The sequence below is a fragment of the Hemibagrus wyckioides genome, linkage group LG21 (assembly GCF_019097595.1).
Source record: "Hemibagrus wyckioides isolate EC202008001 linkage group LG21, SWU_Hwy_1.0, whole genome shotgun sequence".
In the NCBI taxonomy this organism is placed as follows: domain Eukaryota; kingdom Metazoa; phylum Chordata; class Actinopteri; order Siluriformes; family Bagridae; genus Hemibagrus; species Hemibagrus wyckioides.
Genome location: NC_080730.1, coordinates 16,783,735 through 16,791,720, shown reverse-complemented (window position 1 = coordinate 16,791,720; position 7,986 = coordinate 16,783,735). Strand labels below are relative to the sequence as shown.

Below are 7,986 nucleotides of genomic sequence, written 5' to 3'. Positions count from 1 at the left end.
GCTCGGTGACTCAAAGGTCAAACCGAATCAATGCTTGAATGAATTATTAATCAGCATTCCATTTGTTTAAAAAAGGATCAGATTGACTTTTATGCAATGTCAAATTGATCCATGCAGCACACACTTTAAACAAGAGAGAGGAAGACTGATTAGGTCCTGCTTTGCCCTCAATCCCCTCACTCTCCAAAATAAAGTGAAGAAGCATGCTTCCTCAGCAAGGTAGCCAGAGAGCAAACTAATGTATGCTGCTGCATCCAAACAAGCATGTCATGTGGTTTTGTACTCCAGAGACAATCTGAATGAAACTTTAGGGTTGTGTGGTTATAGGATTCTGTAGCGATTATCCTACACAGTGTCATGCAGAACCTTGCCTCTATCCCAGGGGATTTGGGGCAAGATGCAAGGGACTCCCTGGACAGGGTTCCAACCCATCACAGGACACACTCACACATTTATTCACATACTACAGACAATTTGCCATATGTCTTTGGACTAGGGGAAAGAAATGAGAGTATCCAGAGGAAACACAGGTCCAGGTGGGAATCAAACCCCCAACCCTGAAGGTGCAAGGCGAAAGTTCTAACCACCAATAACTATTTTATTTGCATTATACCACAGATTTTTGCAATACTGAATCCTTTCTTTGTCACAAATACATTACAGTACAGAGAAATTCTTCTCCACATATCCCAGCTTAGGATTTTGGGGTCAGAACACAAGGTCAGCCGTGATACAGTGCCCCTGGAGCAGAGAAGGTCAAGGGCCTTTGCTCAAGAGCCTAACAGTGGCAGCTTGGCAGGGCTGGAGCTTGAACCCCTGACCTTCTGATGAACAGCACAGAGCATTAACTGTTTGAGCACCTGGATGGGAGACCAAGCAGTCTCCCATCCAAGTACTAACTTTGCTTAATTCCCAAGATCAGAGTGGAATAGTCATTAGCTTTGATATTAATATAAATCTGCGATTTGACTTGCTGTTAGAGAAAACAAATCCACACCTTTTGCCCATACAGCAGCGTTGTGCTATAACTTGTATCTAACTTTACAACAAATTCATCAAGGCAGCATGACCATCAAAGTTACTGTTGAACATCTTAAGCTTTTCGAAAGTGTAGGTCCACCCTTTACAACGTTATTGCCTTTCAAACTATGTCTTTTGTATCCACTAAGAAGCTTTTGAATCTTTCTGTAACATCCAACCCCCGTAGTCCACCTCCTACACATTCTTCATGACATGTCAGAGATGCCGTATATCTTCTTCAGATCAGGTCTGGAGCCTGAAAGGGTGAAGGCAAGCCATCTTTTCAAAAGATTGTGTCTTCAGATTTCTTCCTTGCAGCGATACACATCAGTATAAAACTATTCAGGAATGCAAACTTTTGCATGTTAACTGTAATAAACCTAGCGTGAAGCTGTATGTATAAACTTGGATATCTAATGCATTAACTAAGCTTTATGAGATTTCAAACCTTAAGGAAGGCTAGCTTTCTTTTTCCTGTACTGTGAGTACAAATAAAATTGAAAAAAAAAAAAAAAAGCACTCTCTTTGCTACACAGCTCAGCTGCGGGATGTCTCAGCAAATCCTTTTCCAAACGTTCATTTCCACCCAAATCAACACAGGGAGGGAATAACACAATAATACGATGCGCAGTGTTGTTTCTGGCAGGCAGAGGAAATAGCCCAGAATCCCTGAGAACCACGGGAAGATCAGCACGCATCCATCCGTCGCTGTAAAGCAGGGCCGAGGAGCACGGAGCAGTACTGGCGAGCTCGCTATCTGAATGAAAATCAGGTCTCTGCTTTTATTGCCAAACAGCCTTCAGGGAAAAGGCAATGTTAGCATTTGTATTTGATTCTGTCTCCACTATAGTGCTTTGTTTACTATAGTCCCTTGCTGTAGCTGTCGGACAATAAGGTCTGGCATTGTGGGATGGCGGTGAATCCGAAAACGTGTCTGAATACAAATACAACGGACCTAATTATAAATCTAGCATAGCCATTATTACCTGCTATCTGTCTGACATGCCGTATTTATGGTTGAGGAAACCTATGGAGGGAGTTGGATTGAATAAGTCACATCTTCATAATAACAGGACTTTTTCAGTACGTTACAATCTAGGATTATTTTTTACTTGCGCGGCGCAGGTTAATAAACTGTCACAGTCTTTTGTCTCGGGTCAATGTTTACAGTTTTATACTATAAAAGAGTTCAGTGTCTGGGTAGGAGTGAAACAACAAGAGTTATAGTGGATATATAGATGCTTAAAGCACTCCACATGACACACAGCTTGAAACTAATAATCCTGCACTAATATATGAGCTAATGATGAGTTTAAGCATGTACTAATCACGGACTAATGAACACTAACTACATTGTGAGTCTTCTGAGTTCATGTGTAAATAACAAACACCTTAGTGTATGTACTAGGGAATTAAATCTTAAAAATATTAAATCAGGGGGAAATAATCTTACAGAAATTAGAGATAATAGTGTAAATGAATAAATGTTACTGTATTCATTTCATGCTTGTGTGTATAGGAGCAGAGATGCAGCACAGAGCCACTAGTACAACAGTGGGATTTTTAGAGAAACGTATGGAGAATGATGCAAAACGAGTGAAGGTGAACTGATCGGTGGTTTTTATTAGTGCGTCTTTCTACATTCGGTGTAAATCATACAAAAGTAATCCTATTAGCTTTGTCCATCCATTTAATCATGTAAGTGTACAGCTGCATATGTCAAATTATATCAAAAAATCTAACTTCCTACATCCAATATGTTAATAAGTACGTTAATTAACAATGTCAGTAAAATGTTCATTATTCACATATCACTTAGTTTTAGCGCTTCATTAGTTCATATTTAAGTAAATATGAATTCAGGTATTATTTATTTATTTATTTCTATTTAAAACAGTACATCATTATCTGTTAAATGTTTTTCTACCTATATATTATTATTTTTATTTTTTTTTTGACATTTTTTTAAAAAAAAATTTCTGTATCTATAATATAAAAGCCATATTTTTTCTCCTCAAGTCTTTTCTCTTTTTATTCGACGTGATAAGTCAGTAAGTGAATTAAAAACCATGTCCATGAGCCAACCAACAGTACCAAACACTTTTTTTTTTTGTTTCGGCCATAATACTCACTTAATTAACAGTTACACTGACGGTTAGTTCAAGGATCTTGATAACACTATATTGTGACTTCGGGTTTAGTAAAGAAGAATAGCACATTAGGAAATTAGAAAAAGGTTTTTACGCTCCATGGACTCAAGGACTTGTCACAGTTTTGTTGATTGCTTTTTTGTATCGTAGAAGTTTACTACTGATATGCTTGAAAATAAGAAGGATTACCTCAAGGCTTGAACCTTTTTGGCTGAAGAAGGACGATGGCTTGAAAAGAAGAAGTCCGGTTTAACTGTTTGGTTTAAATTCACTCCGTTGCATCAGATTCCTGTTCTTGTGCTGAAAGGACTGGAAACCGATACTTTGTTCAGCTGTTGCAGCTCATCCAGCTCAAGGTTCGATGTATTGACCTCACCACACTTGGAAATAGTGATTATTTCGATTCTTGAACCACTGTCTTGCCATTTTCTTCGAATTCACTGGATGTTTTCTGTCCAAACACGTTGCTTTTTAAAAAAAAAATCCCACACAAACAACTCATAATTCTATTGTTTGGTGCGAACAATAACACAACCTCTTTACTTGCGTGATCTTCTGTGTTGCTCTGCATGGTTCAGGAGTCCAGGTGTTTCTAATGAAGTGGTCGACGAGTGTATATTAGTTTTGCACTTGATACTGGCGAAGTCTGTGAGGCTTTATCTATAGGACTAATACATTGCATCGTTACATTACCCTCCAAGTGCACCTGCCTTTAATAAAGCAGTCAATTAGAGGCCCGTTAGGATCTACGCACGGGCCCCAAATGCAATTTTAGGTCATCTTTATGGATTACTGATTAAATAGTTGTCCTGATTTAATTGTCCTGTGCTTCTTTTTCTTGCCTGTGGCATTGAGAATGCGCCACGTGTTCAACTCACACATCTACATACAGTACAGATCCAGAGTCGCATCCTGTAGCAACAAGCACTTAGCTCGGAACTTTTGCTTCTTAGAAGACATATGTTTCATGAATTTGCTTTACACTACCCAATCCCAGGTTGTCAAGATCAGCAGTCGTGAACCTCTCCTTAGAGTTTCAAGTCAGGTCCCAGTGTGTGTCTGAGTTCTTCTTCTTCTTTTCTTCTGTGCACCGTTACGTAAGTCATGTTATGTAAGCGTGATGATCTAATGCGTCTTGGCTTCTCAAATGAACTGCAGGCGAAAGCAGCAGCAGCAGCAGATTCATAATGACTGCTTAGTGCATGATTAGTGATCTGATTGAATGCCAGGCCCATTTATTACAGGCAAGATGTAGAGATTGAGTTTCTCTCTCTCTCTCTCTCTCTCTCTCTGTCTTTGTGTGTTGAAAATAAACTTCTTTTCCCTAAAGCGGGCTCATTCTCTTAGTGTATAATAAAAGTAGATTCAATATGCATCTTAAATGTCAGTGTGTTAAGCATTCTCTCTCTCTCTCTCTCTCTCTCTCACACACACACACACACACTATACAGCTTTCCCATCACTGTCACTATAAATTATTATTTAATAACAATTTTATAAACTATCTCTCCCTGTCCAATATGTCTTAGTCTGGACATAGTCTCCACCTCCCCTTACGAGTGACAGTGATGTTTACATTATTAATACATAAAAGATTACAGAATATATCGATTCCTCTGTCCTTCCAGTCCGTGTGTGTGTGTGTGTTTTTTCTTTTTTTATCCTAATCACTTGATCACTGATACTCTGCTCACGGTCATGTCTGCTAATTAAGAGCGGATGCTAATGCGGTGTTTTAAGAGCGAGTCCTCTCTAGTCGTTCACTTTGTAGTAGCAGTCAAGGCATCTTTGGCGACAGAGAGCCTCCGTATGAATTCATTCAGACGTGCTGGTGTGTGGTGAATATTAAACAGCAGGCCAATTTGATTACGGGGATATTAAATCGGCAATGAAGGATAAAGACTTGTGTTTATTTTAGCCGGATAGATTTATTTTATTTATTTATTTAGTTATTTATTTTTACATCCATGTTAAAATAAAATTATTACAGTTTTATTCTATTTTAGGATTGTCTATTTTAATATTGTTTTATTTTATTTATTTTCTTTTTACTGTCACATATACTGTTGTACTATATTTTATTTAATTACCAGTATTTTAATAGTATTTATTTATATTATTTTTATTGTTATTACTATTATTATTATTATTTTAGAAATAGTTTAGAAAAGTTTTTTTTTTTTATTTTTTATTTTATAATGAATTTATGATCGGTGTGTGGTAGAAATTCTTCGGTAGTAGTCTTTTTTATTTTTATTTTACTTAACATAGTTGTGGAATTAATTTTTGTGTGTTCCCTTGTTTTTCGCCTGAATGAATCCAACCTTTTAGTGCTGAACTCTGGCAAGTCCACTTTATAAATGCACTTGACTTCTCTTAAACTAGCTGAAACGTCTAATCTTGAACAGAAGAGTCCATGAATATCAAAGTGTAAAATGCTTCTATAGTAAACAAAAGAGACACATTCAGTGTTGACCCTTACTATTGATGTGACGCTCTTAATGTTGGCCGCAGGCTGCTTAACAGCTCGAGACTCATAAAGTCTACAGGAATGGTGGAAGTGTCAGAAATGACACAGTATATCACGTGGTTCAGGGTTGGGGAAGGCGGGAGTGATGGTCGGTTATATGCTGGATATTTCAGAATGAGACATACTGTATTGGTGCTGTGTGTGTAAAAAATAATAGTGCTTAGTTCTTGCACAGAGTACTGAGGTAGTAGGGTTTAATTTAGGACACAGGTTTTTATTTTTTGCATGTGTTAAATAAATATAAAGTCTAAGCAGAGCAAGAATAAAAAAAAGAGAAAGTTTGAACCAAGAATTAAAAAAATTAAAAATAGGAAATCCTTTCATTTGTAATCCATCCATCATACCAGATAATAAATAAAGAAATAGGAATGGGAACTAGTTCTGGAAAAAAATAAAAATTCACTTACACATCATAAGAATGTTTAAAATTCACACCTCAGGTTAAACCTACACCAAATATCTTGCTGAATATCTTGAATTACCGTAGCCAAAATCCTAACAACAAAGCCAATAGAATATACACTAACCAGTAAATAAAAATATGTAATCTGAAATTTTTAACCACACAGACATCATAGGTTATATATATAGTATATAAGAAATTAACGATGAATCAGGTTTTCTTCCACTTATAGCCTCCTGCCAAATAAAAAAAATGTTTTATTAATTAAAGACGTCATTTTTATCAAAACTTTGACTCCCAATAACTTCAAGAAATTCATTATTATGCACATTTTAAGAATTAAAATAATAAACATATATGTTGAGTATACATTGTACAAGTCCCGGAATTACTATAGAAACGTAAGTATTAGGACAAGTGTGTTCATATAAACCAATCAGAATTGATAATTATGCAAGGTCTAAGGTGAAAGATTCATACTGTAGCTAAAAAAGAAAAAGAAAAAAAGCCAAGAATCACACAACAAATGATAAATGGTGGAGTTGGTGAGCTTTGGGTATAAAAACTTTATTCATGGTGTTTACTTACGTTTAATGATGATGGAGTTGGAGTTACTGGTGGCTTAAGTAGCTGTCAGGCCTCACACTATAGCATTAATAATGAACATATAGCATTTTTTAAAGAAGGAGGGAAAAAACAAACCACTTTTCAGTTTCCATTGGTAAATGTGAACACCTACACAAATAAATTCAAATTGTGGTAGAAAAATATCGGTGAGAATGAAGGGGAAGGTGTACAAGACAGTGGTGAGACCGGCCATGCTGTATGGTTTAGAGACAGGGTCACTGAGGAAGAGACAGGAGTCAGAGCTGGAGGTAACAGAGCTGAAGATGTTGAGGTTCTCTTTGGGAGTGACAAGGTTGGACAGGATTAGGAACGAGTACATCATAGGGACAGCTCATGTTGGACGTTTGGGGGACAAAGTTAGAGAGGCCAGGTTAAGATAGTTTGGACATGTCCAGAGGAGGGAGAGTGAGTATATTGGTAGGAGAATGTTGGACATGGAGCTGCCAGGCAGGAGGCAAAGAGGAAGGCCAAAGAGGAGGTATATGGATGTAATAAATGAGGATATGAAGCAAGTGGGGGTAAGTGTTGAGGATGCAGAAGATAGGGATAGGTGGAGAGAGATGATTCGCTGTGGCCACCCCTGAAGGGAAAAGAAGAAGAAGGAGAAGACACGAATAAATTCAAAACCAAATAGACATATATAAACATGTTAAGAATCTGCACACTGATGCATTCTCAGAGACAAGGAGCTCATATACTGGAATATCCTCACAGCACAGTGTATATGACTGAAGTAGAAATCTGGTTGATGTACAAGCTCCTTCATGACCCGCCATTTTGATTTTTTGGGGGAAAAAATGGAATTCATCCATTCACCGCCCAAGGAGGTGCTTGGCAGGAGCTCGGTAATGAAGAAGAAATACGTAAGTTCGGTATGAACGGAGTTCACTGGTCTGTGAAAGGAGGTTGGGCTGTATGTGTCTTGCATGTGTGCTCCCGTCATATTTATGGAAAATAAACAAGCTCACTCACTTTTCCCCGAGTCCTAACTTCTCTCGGGCCGACCCCTTTTCTTCCGTAGCGGTGAAGCTAGAACCTATGAGTGGAACAAGCTGGAAATATTCACACAGCGAACCCCAAAGGCGACGAGGCGTTCGGCTGATAAATGACCCGGTAGCATCAGCTGGGTCCAAATCATATTCTCTTTTTCCTCCCTGCCTGAGCTGCATGCATGGGGGAAAAAAAATTACCTCGACTTTGCGTACACACAATTCGGGAGAGATGGTCCCAAGCTAAATCACAGATAATGATGTTTC

The 7,986-nt window shown here is 37.9% G+C and overlaps 1 protein-coding gene across 2 annotated transcripts in view; it reads right to left on the bottom strand.

The window, feature by feature from the left end:
- Positions 1-6,187: 6,187 nt before the first annotated feature.
- The window catches only part of fhit (fragile histidine triad diadenosine triphosphatase), a 270,717-nt gene continuing 268,918 nt past the window's right edge, over positions 6,188-7,986 (bottom strand). The window contains exon 8 of one of the 2 annotated variants that reach the window (XM_058373931.1): positions 6,188-7,986. This exon is cut by the window's right edge and continues 6,388 nt beyond it. The gene's annotated coding sequence lies outside the window, so the exon portion shown is untranslated. The other variant, XM_058373930.1, reaches the window with a different exon arrangement.